Genomic DNA, 17,486 nt, shown 5'->3' with positions numbered 1-17,486 from the left:
TATAGAAACAAAGTCAAATATTGGTAACGCAGAAGTAGGTTGAATAATGAATAAGAAAATAGGAATGCAGGTAAGCTACTGTCAACAGTATAGTGAATGCATTATCGTGGCCAAGATGCAGGGGATTGAAAAAGTAGTGGTACAGCAATATGAATAAAGAGAGATGACTGTGTTATCGCATATTTTAAGTATAAAAGGGCAGTGCATTGATGCAGCTGTCGTGTGTATACAGGTTATTCATGTGAAGCGGTTTCCGACTTCATTATTGCCGCACGAAGGGAATGAACTGACAGCGCGTAATTGTACTTCTTCTGGAACGGATTCCCCATGCATCTACCTCAAAGTTAGGATATTCGGTATTCCGCTATCCGCGGTGTCAAGAGCATGCCGAGAACACATTTCCGGCATTACCTCTTACCGCGCATAATGCGGTGGGCGACGGCCTTCACGGCATTATTTCCGCCATTGTGGACGGCTATAGAGTCAGCTTGGTTAGCTGTTTCAGTAGGGGACTTCCAACACCATATGGAGTCCACGTCGCACCGAATAGCTGCATTAAGTCAGGCGAAAGGACACCCAACACAGTATTAGGAGGTATCGCAGGACTTTTGTCACTCCCGTGTAGTGACGAAACCCAAACCTACCGCAGCAAAATGGTACAAATGGCTCTGAGCACTGTGGGACTTAACTTCTGAGGTCATCAGTCCCCTAGAACTTCTTAAACCTAGCTAACCTAAGGACATAACACACATCCATGCCCGAGGCAGGATTCGAACCTGCGACCGTAGCAGTTGCGCGGTTCTGGACTGTATCGCCTAGAGCCGCTCGGCCACACAGGCCGGCCCTACCTCAACAGTACAAATTTGCTGTGCCCACTAGCTCCATAGATGATGAAAAGACTGAAGTGGAAACGTTTCTCTGTCTCTATGAATTTACAGTGAATGAAAAGATTCTGGGAGTTGAAGTTTTCCCAGTGTGTCACGGTAAAGAAAATTACCAGGTGTTGTACACGTCCGCGACGGTCGGGAGGAACGTCCATAGGCGACAAACATAAGCAGAAAGGTATGAGAAAATGAAATTAATTATTTCCGACAACAGATGCGAAATAAGCATCCGTTTAAGTCTCCGGCCAATAAAGTCTTCAGACAGAAGACCGTCAGGTCACCGAAACGGCTGCCAATGTCATTGTACGACGATCATCGACCGATCACCTGAACGTTATTTGTGTGTACAGATACATGCATCAAATGAAAAGAAATGATCGGCAGTTTGATCTGAGTGGTTCGACTTCGATATATTAGAATAAGTGACGAAAGAAAACGCAATATATCCGGTCGTTGTAACCTCTAACAACTCGTCAGTATTCCTTTTCCTACTGGCTGTTAACACAAAGACATAAACATTCGTACATAGAAATAGTTGTTATCACAGGAATCAGAGAGGTGTGCATTTGTACATAAACTCAACTCACACATTTGCGTTAAATATCGAAAGTTTAACGAAATACAGAAGAACGTAACAGCAGATGGTTACACTTTATGGTATCCAACAGAAGAAAGCGCCACCATCATGCGAGGATAAATGGAGTGCATAATGACCGCTTATTTCTTTACCGTCGCTATACATTTTGCATTTTCGCTCCGCTCACCTAGCAAATGTCTCTTGTAATTAAAATCGTTTGGCAAGACAAATTTCCTTGCATAGAAATCAGAAAAAGTTTTACTATACATTACAGTATTGATAAGTTTCTATAAAGGCGCTTTTGGAATCACTTTGCATGCTCGGCATAAATGTCTTTCACAAATAACGGTGATATAATTTTACAGGTCCCTTGAATGTGTGAAAAGTTGTGTGTGTTGAACATAACATACTTCATGCATTCAACCAGTTACGAACTAGTACACAGGTTTTCGTTCAAATATTTCACAAAAGAATTTTACTCTTTTTTTTAACTATTACCTTTGATTTTCCAATAAAAATATTTTCGGAAGCATTCTCATTTGATTTAGTCATGTAATAAACTTTTAGTTACATGGGCGCTGATCGATAAATTACCTGTCATTATTACAATGTTTAGTTTGCTCCTGGATTGGGTGACACTTTTTTACAATATTACATTTGAGTTCATGAGTCTTAAGTGAATAGCTGTGTCTACATGGTATTACACTTTGATTTAATTCCTCCTCACTTAGGCGCAGCAGACAGGAAACCCCCAGCCAAAAAATAAAAAAATACCCGCAGCGAGGGATGAAATTCCCATCCAGTTTAATTTGTTTAACTTAAACAGTTTTTGCTGAATATTTACAATTTTATCCAAAGGAACCGTTACATAAAACAGAATTACATATGTAATTATTTTGCTTTGTGGTATCTATATTATTGTGCTGATTGTTTACAAGTCCAAGGTGTTTTTGGCTCAACCGTTCACAAATTGCAGTAAAGTTCTTGAACTTTCGACACACCTCAGCATTCTTCTACTTGTAAATTGCATTTGCTACAGCTCTGATTTCACTGGTAAGGAGCGCACATCATACGGTCGGCGAGTCCTGGCATCTGTTCTGTTGCAGCTCCTCCGCTACACCAGCTACTTGCTTGATACAAACAAGGGTTCGCACAATATCCCGAGGGCTGCACTTCAGCTTCTCAGCTCAGCATCGTTTATATGAAACAAATTAAGCGCAGCATCAGAAACAAAACATTTTTTACGCGCTATGCAGCCCTGAAAAAGAGTTAGGTTTCACATATTCGCCTGATCTCTTTTTCCTGGGCGCTGTTATGTACGTTGACTATCAAACAGATAATGTGCAAGTATTTTGTTCTCACAGAATGTGAAACAATACAACACCAGAATTACTTACATATTTAGTAACCCTCTTTTTTGATTTTACCAATGGAGTTATATATGCAAGATTTTTCTATTTTCTTAATGTTCGGTCGTGTACTTAGTTACAAGGCTAAATGGCCTGATGTTTAAAACGTCAGAGCAAAAAGTAGGTAAATAAATTGTCCACGACATGCGCGAATCAAACACGTGCATACACACACACACACACACACACACACACACACACACACACACACACACACACACACACACACACGAGAAATTTTTCCTAAGAGATTAACAAGACTTCTGATTTTCAACATAGCTAACGCTTTTTTATTTCTCCGTGCTTGCTAGTACATCATACCCATACTGGCTGTGCTTGCATCAAGATTGTCGTTTCATGGTGCACATTTTAATATTCATTCACATATCACGTAACTGACAAAGTAGTAATTTCTCAAATTATTTTGGATTAACTATTGTACTGTTCAGGACATATTTACAGTTCATAGCTTTAGACGCCACTATGTAGTTAGTCCATGAAACAAAACTTACGTCAGCTGCTTCGAAGGTGTGTCCAAATCTTAAGCAGTTGTTTTCAGTCTTTAAGTGTCTTATTCCCTAATCTAATTCCTCAGCATCACCTGATGTAATTCGATTACATTCCATTACACTGAAACGCCCTGCTGAATCCACAGGACTGGACAAGTAGTAGGAATTATGGAAGGGGACCCAGAATGAGCGGCTGTCAGTTACACTCCAAACATAACACTATATTTAGTCGTCCAAACATTACAGCGCAACTTCTAAGCTTGACTACCGACAGAAGAGACTATTTCTGAAACGGCTGAAGGCCCATCAATTAAATACAACTGCTATAAATATTTGTTTTATTTTTTTAAGACAAATAGTACATTAGTTGGCCTTAGAAGGCTCTAGGCTTTAACCTGAAATAAGATTTGACTAGGCACATTAAGTTTTTGAAAAGCGGCTGAAGGCCGATAATTTTAAAACATAACTACGATAACCTTTCAACAGGCAGAATGCCCAAGCTTTATCATCAGGAAATTTAAGAGTTGCCCAATTTAGAAAAACGTACCTTAAAAACGGATGAAGGCCTTTGATATTAGAAACACAATTACAAGCATACAAATTGAGCCATTAAAAACCAACAACAAAGGCAGTATAACCAATGACGCTCAGAAATTTCCAGGGGGCCTGGTCTGCCCTTGAAATCTTAACGTTCGCTTAGTCGAGACAAGAAGTCAGCCCAACTATACTTGATTCGCCGGCAACAACCAAGAGACAGAGACCCACCGACAAGACGACTTTCCTATCACTGACCAGTATAAGAGAATTCGAGAACCAAAACGTTACGGACATAGCTGCCTACAACCAAAAATACACTAAGCTGTCAAAAACTACACACCATGTTGGACAGCAACAACAGGTGAGGAAAGCACACTGCCTGAATTTACGTCAGCGACCAAGGCAGGTAATCTTAACACTAACGGCCACAAGGCAGAAAATTCTGCTGGTGCACTTTAATTTCAAACCGACAAATATAGTTAATTCCACCACACGGAAGCCAAACCTTAACCAACTCTAGCACACGTTGTTGCTCCCACGAATACCGCCAACAGCGGACCACCAAGCGAGGGGACAAGGTGAACAGACGTGGCTTCCGTAATTAAATCACCGCTGAACTTCATGTCCTGGGTAGATGAACCACGAACCTTGTAGCACTGTTAACAGCCCCCACATGCTCCGACACTCATAGAGACCACTAACGGGCCAGGCCAACTGCACCGTCCAGAAACTTGCTTGCTGATCCACTCCAACTGACTGACTGGCTGGCTGGCTGCACGCCACCAAGCCGGAACTATTATCAACAGACCAAAGATGGTATACGGTGCAAATATCGATACACACCGCTGCTGCTACGTATAAAAAGAGGAAGAACCATGGCATAACCTCAATAACCTCGTGAAACCAAACGCAGAGTAACAGCCAAGTTTTAAGACAACGCATAAGCTATGGTAGCACGGCTCAAACACCCCCCACAACCTTAACCTAGGGAGGAGGTAATCCAAACACTGAGCTACTTTAACATAACCTGACGAAGGTGAACCCGATATTGCTTACCTGAGCTGTTCTCTTTGACGAACAGATTTACTGGGACTAATACACGCATGATGGTGTACAGCCGATAAACACGAGGAGTAAACTTACTGCGGTTCCCACCACGCACCTGCCTCCCTTGGAAATTGCGGATATAAACCTAGTCCCCCGGCCTGCCCTTAAAGGTTTCCCGATTATGATTGTAACGTCCCACTTGCTTATTATGAGCTCTGAGTATATTAAGCATGGCCCAGTTCCAGATTTCCTTGATAACATGCCGATTATCGTCGGCTGGAATAAGATCTTGAATTCAACCACAACTTCGAAAGAGGGGAATTAACTGGGTAGGAAAACATGAAGGATGCAGGCGTAACTAGCAAGGCTTCATGACTGGCGGTATTAAAGTCAGGGAAGACTAGTCCCATTTACTGGGGGTTTTCTGATAAATAATCAGAAAGGACTAAAGATTCCGGGTAACTCTCTCCGCAAAGGACCCCAGGGAATAACACGGGGTGGTGGTGACATGCTTGACACAGTTCTGAAAACAGAGTGGCTTGAAAGGACCTGAAAGAAAGGCAGGAGCGTTATCGCCAACTAACTGCTTGGGTGGCCCAAAAACACTGAAAATACTAGTTAATATAGATGCATTCTCTAGATTTACTTGGCTCCTTCTGAGACGTAACGTTACTGCTACGAACACCATTAATCAATCAACTAGTACATATGGATGACCTCTTTTAGTACGAGGTGAAGACCGCAATCTATATTGAGCTTGTGCATGGTAGCTGACACTCTTTCAGAACTGAACCAACCTTGTTGAAGAGTATTGCTGGGTTTGACTAAATTACGCAAGCAGCATTGGGATACCATTTGTCTCACATCCTGGTCCATTGAGGGCCACTTTAAATGCTCCGTGATTTTTTGGGAGAGACTTTTAAGTCCCTAAACGGCCACCCACCATCGAATCATGAAAATAACGAAAGACCGGACATACCAAGGTTACAGGCAAACAGACCTTATACTGCTTAGCATTGCCGTCCTCCCTGCAAGGAATACCCCTCTTGACCTCATACTCGTCCGACAGCTCTCCTGCCAACACACGTTGCTTAATACTGGCCCAAACAGGGTCCTGATCCTGATGCTGAGGAACGTCTTCGAAGAAAAGGGGACTTTCCCCCAACACCATGTAATTAAGATTGTCAGGTTCCACCTGCTCCCTTGTCTCACTAATCGTAGCTTCGGAAAACATCTGGCTGAGAACATCCGCAAGGACATTTTCAGAGCACTTCACATGCTTGACTTCAAACTGATATGCTGAAATAAGCACTGTCCACCTGGCAATATGGCCAGTTTTACGTGGCTTAGACACTCAACAGTGTAGCTGGGTATTGGCTGTTTCCTACTGGAAAACCTGATGTTCAGGGTAGAAACGGGTCTTCTCTAAGTTTTCTTCTCTAATGTCTGTATCCTCACTGTATGATAGGCTCATGGTTATTTATTCTGGGTGTTCACAAATTTTTCAGTTCAGATAAATATGTGAGTGCGGAATTAATAGTGTGTGCTGTATAACAGTTATGGTTATCAACATATTTGTACAACTTCTACCGTTGCCAATAATAATAATAAACCCCATGGAGGACCGGGAAAAGAATAAGCCTGCGGTATGTTCTGCCAGTCGTAAAAGGCGACGAAAAGAAACCACTAATAGGACTAACCCCCTTTTAGTGTGATTAGTTGGTTCAGGACAGAACCAAGGAAGCCTCGGACAAGCGCTGTCATGGTCGGGAACGACGCTTTAACCATATGCCCGTCCACAATGGTAACGACACTGCTAGCCACACGGAAGATGTTATCCTTCTAGAGTGGTTGCAGGAAGCATATCCTGCAAAACACCTCTATTTTGATTTAAATCAAAGACAGAGGATGAGATGGTCAGATTAAGTTAACCGACACCTTGTGATCTGTATCCAGTTGTGTATACTTATGTTCTGTTGTTACCAAGCAACAAACTTAGGATCAAACACAACATTTATTACCAGATACCCAGAATTGAAATTTTTTAACAGAACAATGACTAGCTGATCAGATCCATGTAATGATCAAAAATAACAAGATACCCCAGTCAGAATTAGCAAACATCAAACAAAAAATACAACAAATACTGGAACAAAATAATGTGCAATCAGAAGAAGAAGAAAATACAGTAATGGCCTCACACATCCCACAGCAAACAAAGAACAACACGCATCAATTAAACAATCAGAGGGAAACGAAATCATAAGATGGCCACCAGAACAAACACAAATAGAACATGAAGTGACACACATGTTAGATATAGAACAAAAATTTCACCTAATATATATATAGAATACAAAGACACAAATACAGACATGGGACCATTCTTGCATAGACCACCAAATAACCCACAAGTCGAAACAATAGTAACTATCAACACGATCATACAGAACAAAATAAATGAAAATAAAACTACGGAAGGGTTAAAACTACTGGTTTATGTAGGGGCCCTCACTACACTAAATATACACACTAGGCAGAGATCAGAACAAATCAACACACATAAGAAACCCACAAAAGCAGCATGACATCACAGGCTACAGATCAGAATAGAAAAACTGAGGAAAGACATCGGACAGCTAACACAATTTATAAGAAATGAAATATCAGACAAAAAACGAAAAAGGTTAGGTAAAATCTCACAACAAGAAGCGATAGAGCAATTAGATGAAAAGAAGAAGAAATTACAAGCATTGCCCAAACGACTTAGAAGATACAAAAATGTGGAAATAGAAGGAAACAAAACCAAACATTCAACATAAACCAAAAGAAATTTTACCAGGCGATAGATAACAGACATTAAAATAGACAATCCACCAAACATAAGACATGGAACACTTCTGGAGCAACATGTGGTCAAACCTGGTACAGCGTAACAGGCATGCATGGTGGATACAAGCAGTAACAGAAACAAGCTCATACCACAAATGCCTGAAGTGATTATTTTGCAGCATGAAGTCACCCAAGCAATTAATTCTACTCACAATTGGAAAGACCCTGCAAAAGATAAAATAGCAAATTTGTGGCTAAAGGAGTTCACCTGAACACATTCACGTGTAACTAAATTATTTAACAGTTACATTGCAGACCCATACACATTCCCTGATACACTTACTCAATTCATAACTTATCTGAAACCAAAAGATCAAGCAGACACAGCAAACCCAGCAAAATATCGCCCCATAATATGCCTACCAACAATATACAAAATATAAACTTCAGTCATTACACAGAAATTAATGACACATACAACACAGAACAAAATTATAAATGAAGAACGAAAAGGCTGCTGCAAAGGAGCACGAGGATGTAAAGAGCAACTGGTAATAGATGCAGAGGTGACATATCAAGCTAAAACTAAACAAAGATCTCTACACTACGCACACATTGATTACCAAAAAGCTTTTGACTGTGTACCCCACTCATGGTTACTACAAATACTGGAAATATACAAAGTAGATCCTAAACTGATACAGTTCCTAAACATAGTAATGAAAAATTGGAAAACCACACTTAATATCCAAACAAATTCAAATAACTTCACATCACAGCCAATACAGATTAAGCGTGGAATATACCAAGGAGACTCATGTCCTTTCTGGTTCTGCCTTGCTCTGAATCCACTATCCAACATGATAAACAATACAAATTATGGATACAATATTACTGGAACATACCCTCACAAAATCACACATTTGCTATACATGGATGATCTAAACTAGTGGCAGCAACAAATCAACAACTCATCCAATTACTAAAGATAACAGAAGTATTCAGCAATGATATAAATATGGCTTTTGGAGCAGATAAATGTAAGAAAAATAGCATAGTCAAGAGAAAACACACTAAACAAGAAGATTACATATTGGATAACCACAGCAGCTGCATAGAAGCGATGGAAAAAACATCCCTATAAATATCTAGGATACAGACAATAGGAATAGATAATAAAAATATTAAAGAACTAAGAGAAAAATATAGACAAAGACTAAAAAAAGATTGAAAACGGTATAGAATAAGCATTTATAGCTTTTGTCTTGTATCTTGTTGTCAATTCTAATATTGACCTACTCCTTTGGAGTAGCGAAATGGAGTATCACAGACCTAGAACCACTCAATACACTTACATTATCACAATGCCACAAATATAGAATACGTCACATACATTCAGCAACAGGAAGATTCACATTAAGCAGAAAGGAAGGAGGAAGGGGATTATCGACAAAAAAACCTACATTATGGACATTTAGACAATTATAGAAAGAACTTTCTAGAATCAGCAAAAACTATCAAAATACACAAAGCAATTAATCACATAAAGACATCAGCTACACCATTGCAATCTCCGAACCACTTTTTTTTGTGGTTTTAGGGCACACAACGACAATGGTCATTAGCGCCCTGACTAAGTTAGGAATGCACCGCGAGGCACAAGGTTAAAACAGCAACTATAAGGGACAACACTATAAAAGACATTAACAGGCATAGGATTAAAAAAAAACAACAGCATAATCAAACTTCCTTACACAGGTGTGTCAAGTTGATAAAACGAAGTACACGAGCAGCAGCTCCTGGGTCATCCACTAAAATGGCATCCAGAGTACAGGGCAAGCCAAGATGAAGACCCAGTGCAGTAAAATCCGGACAGGACGTTAAAATGTGTCGGACCGTCAGCAAATGCCCACATGGACAGAACGGCGCCGGCGCAGCCGCCAGCAGATGGCGATGGCTGAACCGGCAGTGTCAAATTCGTAGCCGGGCCAAAACGACCTCCTCCCGCCGAGAAGAGCGTGAGGAGGTCGTCCAAGCCGCGGGAAGAGGTTTCAAGGCCCGAAGCTTGTGGTCCGTAAGTGCACCCCAATCGTCATGCCACAGCGATAAAATGCGCCGACAAATCAGCGTACTACAATCTGATGAAGAGACAGAACAATTAGCCGTCCGAGGCTGGAGGACCGCAGCCTTGGCCACGGCATCTGAAGCTTCGTTCCCAGGGATACCGATATGGCCAGGAAGCCACATAAAGCTAACTGGAAACCCGTCGTTCACCAGCTACTGAAGAGAGCGTTGGATCCGGTGAATGAAAGGATGAACCGGACACGGATCACTGAGGCTCTGGATGGCGCTCAGAGAATCGGAGCAGATTACATAAGCAGAATGTCGGTGGCAGCAGACGTAAAAAGAACAGCCTGGTAGATGGCAAAGAGCTCAGCTGTGAAGACCGAACAATGGCCACATAGCCGGTATTTGAAACCTTGTGCCCCGACAATAAAAGAACACCAGACCCCGTCATTGGTCTTAGAGCCATCTGTATAAATGAAGGTCATATTAATGAACTTCGAACGAAGTTCCACAAAAACGAAAGTGGTATACAGAACTGGGGGTAGCCTCCTTTGGGAGCGAGCTGAGGTCAAGGTGGCGTGTGGCTCTCGCCCACTCTAAACGTTGCAGGCAGTGAAAAATCAAGGTGTTGAAGGAGGCGACGAAAGCGAACTCCAGGGGGTAGCAGGGCAGAGACATACAACCCGTACTGACGGTGAAGAGAGCCGTCAAAAAAGGAACGATACGATGGGTGGTCGGGCATTGACAATAGCCGACAGGCTTACCGACAAAGCAGTAGATCGCGCCGGTAGGTGAGTGGCAATTCACCGGCTTCAGCATGAAGACTCTCGACGGGACTAGTATAAAACGCTCCGATCGCAAGACGTAAACCCCGATGTTGTATGGAGTTGAGGCGGCGTAAGATGGACTGCCGTGCAGAGGAGTATACAAAGCTCCCATAATCCAGCTTCGAACGGACGATCGACCGATATAGGCGAAGTAGGACGGTTAGATCCGCTCCCCACGACATACAACTGAGAACACGGTGAACATTTAGAGAACGGGTACAATGGGCAACCAAATATGACTCATGTGGAGACCAGTTAAGTTTCCTGTCAAATGTTAGACCTAAAAATTTTGTTTTCTCCACGAATGGGAGAGCAATGGGACCGAGTCGTAAAGATGGTGGGAGAAACTCTTTGTAACACCAGAAGTTAATACAGACCATCTTCTCGGCAGAAAAATGGAAGCCATTAGCGACACTCTAGAAGTAAAGACAGTCAAGAGAACGCTGAAGACAGTGCTCCAGGAAACATGTAAGCTGCGAGCTGCAGTAGATGGTAAAATCGTCCACGAAAAGGGAGCTTGGTACATCATCTGGGAGGCAATCCACTATTGGATTGATCGCTATGGCGAAGAGAGCAACGCTCTAAACGGAGCTCTGTGGCATCCCATTCTCCTGGCGAAAGGTGTCTGACAGGAAAGAACCCAGACGTACCATGAACTGTCGATCTATTAAAAAGGAACGAATAAAAAGAGGGAGGCGACCGCGAAGGCCCCATGTATGCATGGTGCGGAGAATGCCCGCCCTCCAACAGGTGTCGTAAGCCTTCTCCAAATCAAAGAACACAGCCGCGATCGGGCGCTTTCGCTAGAAGTTATTCATAATGAAAGTCGACAAGATAACCAGATGGTCGACAGCAGAGCAGCGCCTACGAAATCCACATTGTACATTGGTAAGTAGGCGTCGAGATTCGAGCAGACAAACCCTTACAGACACAGCTGGTAAGCAAGATGGGTCGATAACTGGAAGGCAAGTGCTTGTCCTTCCCCGGCTTAGGAATCGGAACAACAATAGTCTCGCACTAGCATGCGGGAACATGTCCCTTAATCCAGATGCGATTGTAAGTACGAAGACAGAAACCTTTACCCGCAGGAGAAAGGTTCTTCAGAATCTAAATATGAATAGAATCAGGCCCTGGACCGGAGGACCGTGACCGGGCAAGTGAATTTTCGAGTTCCCGCATGATGAATGGGGCATTGTAACTTTCAAGATTCGAGGAGTGGAAGTTAGGTGGCCGAGCCTCCTCTCCCTGTTTTCGGGAGAAGAAGGCAGGGGGGTAATGAGTGGAGCTCGAAACCTCTGCGAAAAAGTGGCTGAAGGCATTGGAGACATCCTCAGGGGCACGAGGACGTCATTCGTGACCGTCAAGCCAGAAACTGGTGAGTGGACCTTAGTGCCAGATAGCCGGCTCAGGCTACCCCAGACAACAGAAGGCGTAAAACTGTTGAAGGTGCTTGTGAAAGCAGCCCAGCTGGCTTTCTTGCTTTCTTCAAAAATACGACGACACTGCGCACGTAATCGTTTATAATTGATACAATTCGCCACTGTAGGGTGGCGTTTAAAGGTGCATAAAGCACGTCGACGAGCACGTAAGGCTTCTCTACATGCTGCGGTCCACCAGGGGACCGGTGGAGAAGAAGTAGTGTGAGGGATGGAATATTCAGCAGCAGTGAGAATGACTTCTGTGAGGTGTGCGGCCTGACTATCGCAGCTTGTGAAGTTTTGATCTTGAAACGTTGCCCTGGAAGTGAAGAGCCCCCAGTCTGCCTTGGAGATGTTCCAACTAGTTGAGCACGGAGACAGGGTATGATGCAGGAGATGGATAACACACGGAAGTGGTCCCTCGAATATGTATCAGGAAGTGCATACCACTCAAACCGGCGTGGTAGTTGGGTAGTGCATACAGAGAGGTCTAAATGGAAATAGGTGTGAGAGGCGTCTGAAAGAAAAGTAGGGGCGCCAGTATTGAGGCAGACAAGATTGAGCTGGTTAAAAACGTCTGTTAACAGGGAGCGCCTCTGACAGGACGCTGGAGAGCCCCAAAGAGGGTGGTGAGCATTGAAGTCTCGAGTTAACAAAAATGGTGCAGGTAGCTGAGCAATAATTTGCATCATGTCTGCCTTAGTAACGACAGACGACGATGGAGTGTAAACGGCACAACAGAAAATGTAAAAGTGGGGAGAGTAATGCCTGCCACAAGGGGTAGGTCAAAACACACAGAGGTTTAGTGTGCCAACGCAATGTGGTCGCATGGGCGTAGCTTCGTTTCCTGGAGGTCTACGACGGACGGAGCAAGTGGAGCAGCAGGTGTAAGTCCTCTCAGTTGGAGCGAAAGCTGCGAATATTCCAGTGCGTAAGTGCCATCGTGAGAAGAAGAAGAAGATGGAAGAAGGGGTCATCTCGAAGGCCGCTGAGGGCCCGGCTTCGAGCGAACACTGCCGCCGCTAGCAGTGGGCGGACAGTCATCGTCCATTTGTTCTATAGGTTCATCTGCCATTTTGTTAAGATGGCCGGGAGGGGGAGCTTCCTCCGCTGGTAAACGGCCAGATGTTCGCCTACCAGCGGTGCGGCCAGGCGAAACAGATGACAGCCTGGGGCGGCAACCGCTTGGGGACGCAAGAGGAGAAATGCACCGTGGCAGGGAAGGAGAACTGTGCTTCCTATGAGCCTTCTTGGAAGGTCGTTTTGTGGAAGGATTGGTCGATGGCTGAGGGCTTGAGGTATGTAGAAGGTCTGCACGAGACGGTTATTTCTTGAAGGCCTGTGCTTCTGACTTCTGTGTCTTCGTCCTGGCAGAAGCTGATAAAGGTGCTTGTGTCGCAGGGCGACGGGAGGAAGAGGAGACGTCGACCGGGCGATCTTAGCACTGGCCGAACGGACGACCGTAGTGCTGAAGGTAAGATCGCATGTCTGCGTCGCCACCTCCCTGTTAGTCCGAGGAGAGGCGAGGACGGTACTGTATTTCCCCGCTGCGAGCAGCGTTGGCTTCCTACTAGCAAATAGTTTGCGAGCAGCCGAGGTGGACACTTTCTCTTTGACCCGAGTTTCTTGGATACAGCGTTCTTCCTTGTAGATGGGACAGTCGCCGGAGGACGCTGCATTGTCACCGTGACAGTTCACACAACGAAGAGACGGAGGTGGACAGTCACCCTCATGGGCATCCCTGCCACAAGTGACACATTTAGCCGCATTGGAACAAGTGTGATTAAAACGCGGACAGTGGTAGCAGCGCGTACGCGTCGGGACATAGGGGCGAACAGAAATAACCTCGTAGCCCACTTTGATGCGCGATGGCAGCTGAACAACAGAAATAACCTCGTAGCCCACTTTGATGCGCGATGGCAGCTGAACACTATCAAAGGTCAAGGAAAGTGTCCGAGTCGGTACAAGGTCATTGTTGACCTTTTTCATGAACCTATCGACAGCCGTCACGCCATTCCCAGCGAGGAAAGACTGAATCTCCTCGTCAGTCAATCCATAGAGTGATCTAGTGTATTCCACACCATGAGACGAATTCAAAGTGCGGTGAGCCTCCACCCAGACAGGGAACGCCTACAGGAGTATGGCCCGAAGCAGTTTTTGTGCCTGAAAGGCGCTCTCAGTTTCCAGTAACAAGGTACCGTTACGCAACCTGGTAGAAGACTTGACCGATCCGGCTATGGCATCTACGCCCTTAGGGTTAACGAAAGGGTTGACAGAGGAAAAATCCTTTCCGTCCTCAGATCGAAAAACCACGAGGAACTGTGGGGCAGAAGTCGAGAGAGAAGAGAAATCCTTTGCGGAGGAATCCTCCATGATTGCCAGCGTCTCAGATGGCGCGCTCCTTCCTTGTGGGGACCCTCTCAGAGGGCACTCCCGCATTAGGTGATTGTTCACACCTCAGGTCACACCTCCCGAGAAACGGACGGAGGGACCAATCGGCATGGTCGAAAGGTGTCAGCTCAGGCAATCACCCCTCCATGGACCGGCCATTACCTGGGGGTATGTGCGTGCCTTACTTTTCTACCCAGGGCGGGGAATTACGCGTTACCCCGTCACTCGCTACGCGTGTGAACGCGTGGGTCGGCCTTCAGACACGCACAGGTAGGAAAGAAGAAGAGGAAAAAGAAAGGAGAGAGGGAAAGAAAGGACAGACTGTCTCAAACGCCGAAGCGGTGACCAGAGAAGGAGAAGGAGGCAAGGAGGAGGCGGCAAGGGGAAGTAAGTACGTCAGTGAGATGGAGAAGAACAAAGAAAGGAACCAACCAAATGAAGTAAGAATCCAGAAGAAGTGAACAAAGCAAAATGGCCGCAAATATAGGACGTGGAGCCGTCCGTCTCTTGACGTAGGCGCTAACTACTCCTTGAGGGAGAGGGAATCCTTTAGTTGCCTCTTACAACAGGCAGGAATACCTCGGGCCTGTTCTAACCCCCGGACCTGCAGAGGCGGTAATCACTTCTATATCACATAACATCAACAGATACGAAGAAAGTAAATTGGAAAAAGAAAACACTACATGGCAAGCACCCGTATCATCCAACCAGCCACACATCGATCAAGATGCATCCAGCACATGGCTATGAAAAGGTAATATATACAGTGAGATGGAAGGATTTATGGTTGCAGTACAGGATTAAACGATAAACTCCAGATATTACAGCAAGCATATTATTAAAAATCCCAATACCTCAACAGATAAATGCAGACTTTGCAAACAACAAATAGAAACAGTAGATCACATCACACGCAGATGTACAATACTAGAAAAAGTAATAATAAACAACTTGCCATACAACATAAACTAGTAAAACAACACATTCCCACATAGCAGTATGCACCACAAAATGTCCTGGAGAATGATGAATATAAATTATACTGGAACAGACCCATTACAACAGATAAAACAACATAACAAACCTGACATACTCACCAATAAAAAGAAGAAATTAACAAAACTAATCGAAATATCCATACCCAATACAACAAATATACAGAAGAAAACAGGAGAAAAAATTGAAAAATACATCCAACTATCTGACCAAGTCAAGGACATGTGGCATCAGGATAAAGTTGACATACCAATTGTAGTATCAACTACAGGAGTCATACCACACAATATCCACCAGTACATCAACGCAATACATCTATATCCAAACATATATACAACTACAGAAATCTGTTACATTGCATTTAGGAACTTTCAGGTAATTGAACAGGTATCAATAATTACATATACCATAGAGTTAAAAGGAAGTCACACTTGATCAAGTTCCGCGTCACTTTCCATTTTTAACCAGACATAATGTCTGAGAAATAATAGATAATATAATAATATGCACATCATTATTATCATCATCATTATCATTATTATCAACTTGTCTGAAAAACAAATTTTTCATTGTTTCAGCTTTCAGTTAAATATTTGTAATTTTAACTGGTAAGAATTGAGTCTCTAGCGAAAGATGTTACTATATCCTGCTACTGAATAATAATACTGCAGCAATAAAATATAAACGAGAGAAAAAATAAATCTTTAGTGGCAAAGGAAATGCGCAATTTACAACAACAAAACACCATGCAGGCACAAGCGACTGAAAATAAAACTATGTCAAAGGCCGTATGGCGAGGACTATGTAATACTTCGTAAACAATAAACTGCTTGCTATGAGCATGACGTCGCCACTGTTCACATTAGGTTCGCTTGACCAGTCGCCAGCGGGCTGATGCCCATGCGCAGTTGACCCGCGTACGAGCAGTACCTTCTCCGCTTCCCGCTACTTTAAGTGGGTGTGTCAGCTGTATATGCATTAGCAGCAAGCACCCAGATGCTACCGAAAATTTTTTTTCTTGCGCGCCCTAGCTGCCAGATTTGCTCATGCGCAGAGTCGTCTCAGTAGTTGTGTGGAGGGGTTTGGTCTTCTCCACGTGACCCGTGTTTACGTTAAGTGATTTCGCTGCTTCTCTTCGTCTACAGCTCCCACGTCAAATGGAAACTTATGTGCATCTAACTTGATAGAAATAATTACGGAGTGCAAAAATATATTTTTAGTTTCAGTTTTCTGATTTTAGTTTCGTGGTGTGCGTACTGTACGACCTTCGGTACACACATTATCAGATTGGTTGACTTGTCGCTCTAACGAAGTAGGCGAGTGTCAGCAGTATGTCTCGTGGTCTTAACGCAGCGTGTTTGTCTACTGCCATTAGGTCAGACGATAGAAACGCCACTTGCAAGCCTAGGGTAGCAGATTGACGGTGACCAGCTTTAAACAGAACCTGATTATGATTTTTATTATTTTAATAAATGTGTGTGAAAATTAGTCTTTACCTTACTTGATTCTGGATGCTGTTTACAATTGACAATCTGAAGTTCCTTTGGTCTTGGTACATTAATCTTATTCTCACATATCTGTGACATTTGACAAAATGTGTATACATTTCTCTTCATGGCTATGTACAACAATATGATAATCTTATTAGGCGCAGACTGAAACTTGACTATTGACGAGTGTACAGACCTTCGATTAGTCAGTCTGCACCAGTCAGCATTTGTCTGCACCAGTTATAATACCTCGCCCGTTCAGTTATCATTGCTGCTAACGTAGAACCTTTTCTCCTCGCTGATCATACTCGCGCAATCTCATTGGCTGCGCGTTACATATTAATACATGGATCAGCGGAAGCAGAATTTGGTCCGTCTGTAAGACAGCACCATCTCAGTGCAGAGATGGACGAGCGCTGCGACTGAGCTGTTGTGCTTAGCGGGGCGCGCACTAGTAGGAAAGTGGTGTACGCTCTGATTACGCCGAAATATGTACACAACA

Source organism: Schistocerca gregaria, chromosome 6, assembly GCF_023897955.1.
Source record: "Schistocerca gregaria isolate iqSchGreg1 chromosome 6, iqSchGreg1.2, whole genome shotgun sequence".
In the NCBI taxonomy this organism is placed as follows: domain Eukaryota; kingdom Metazoa; phylum Arthropoda; class Insecta; order Orthoptera; family Acrididae; genus Schistocerca; species Schistocerca gregaria.
Note: the sequence above shows the minus strand (reverse complement) of the source record.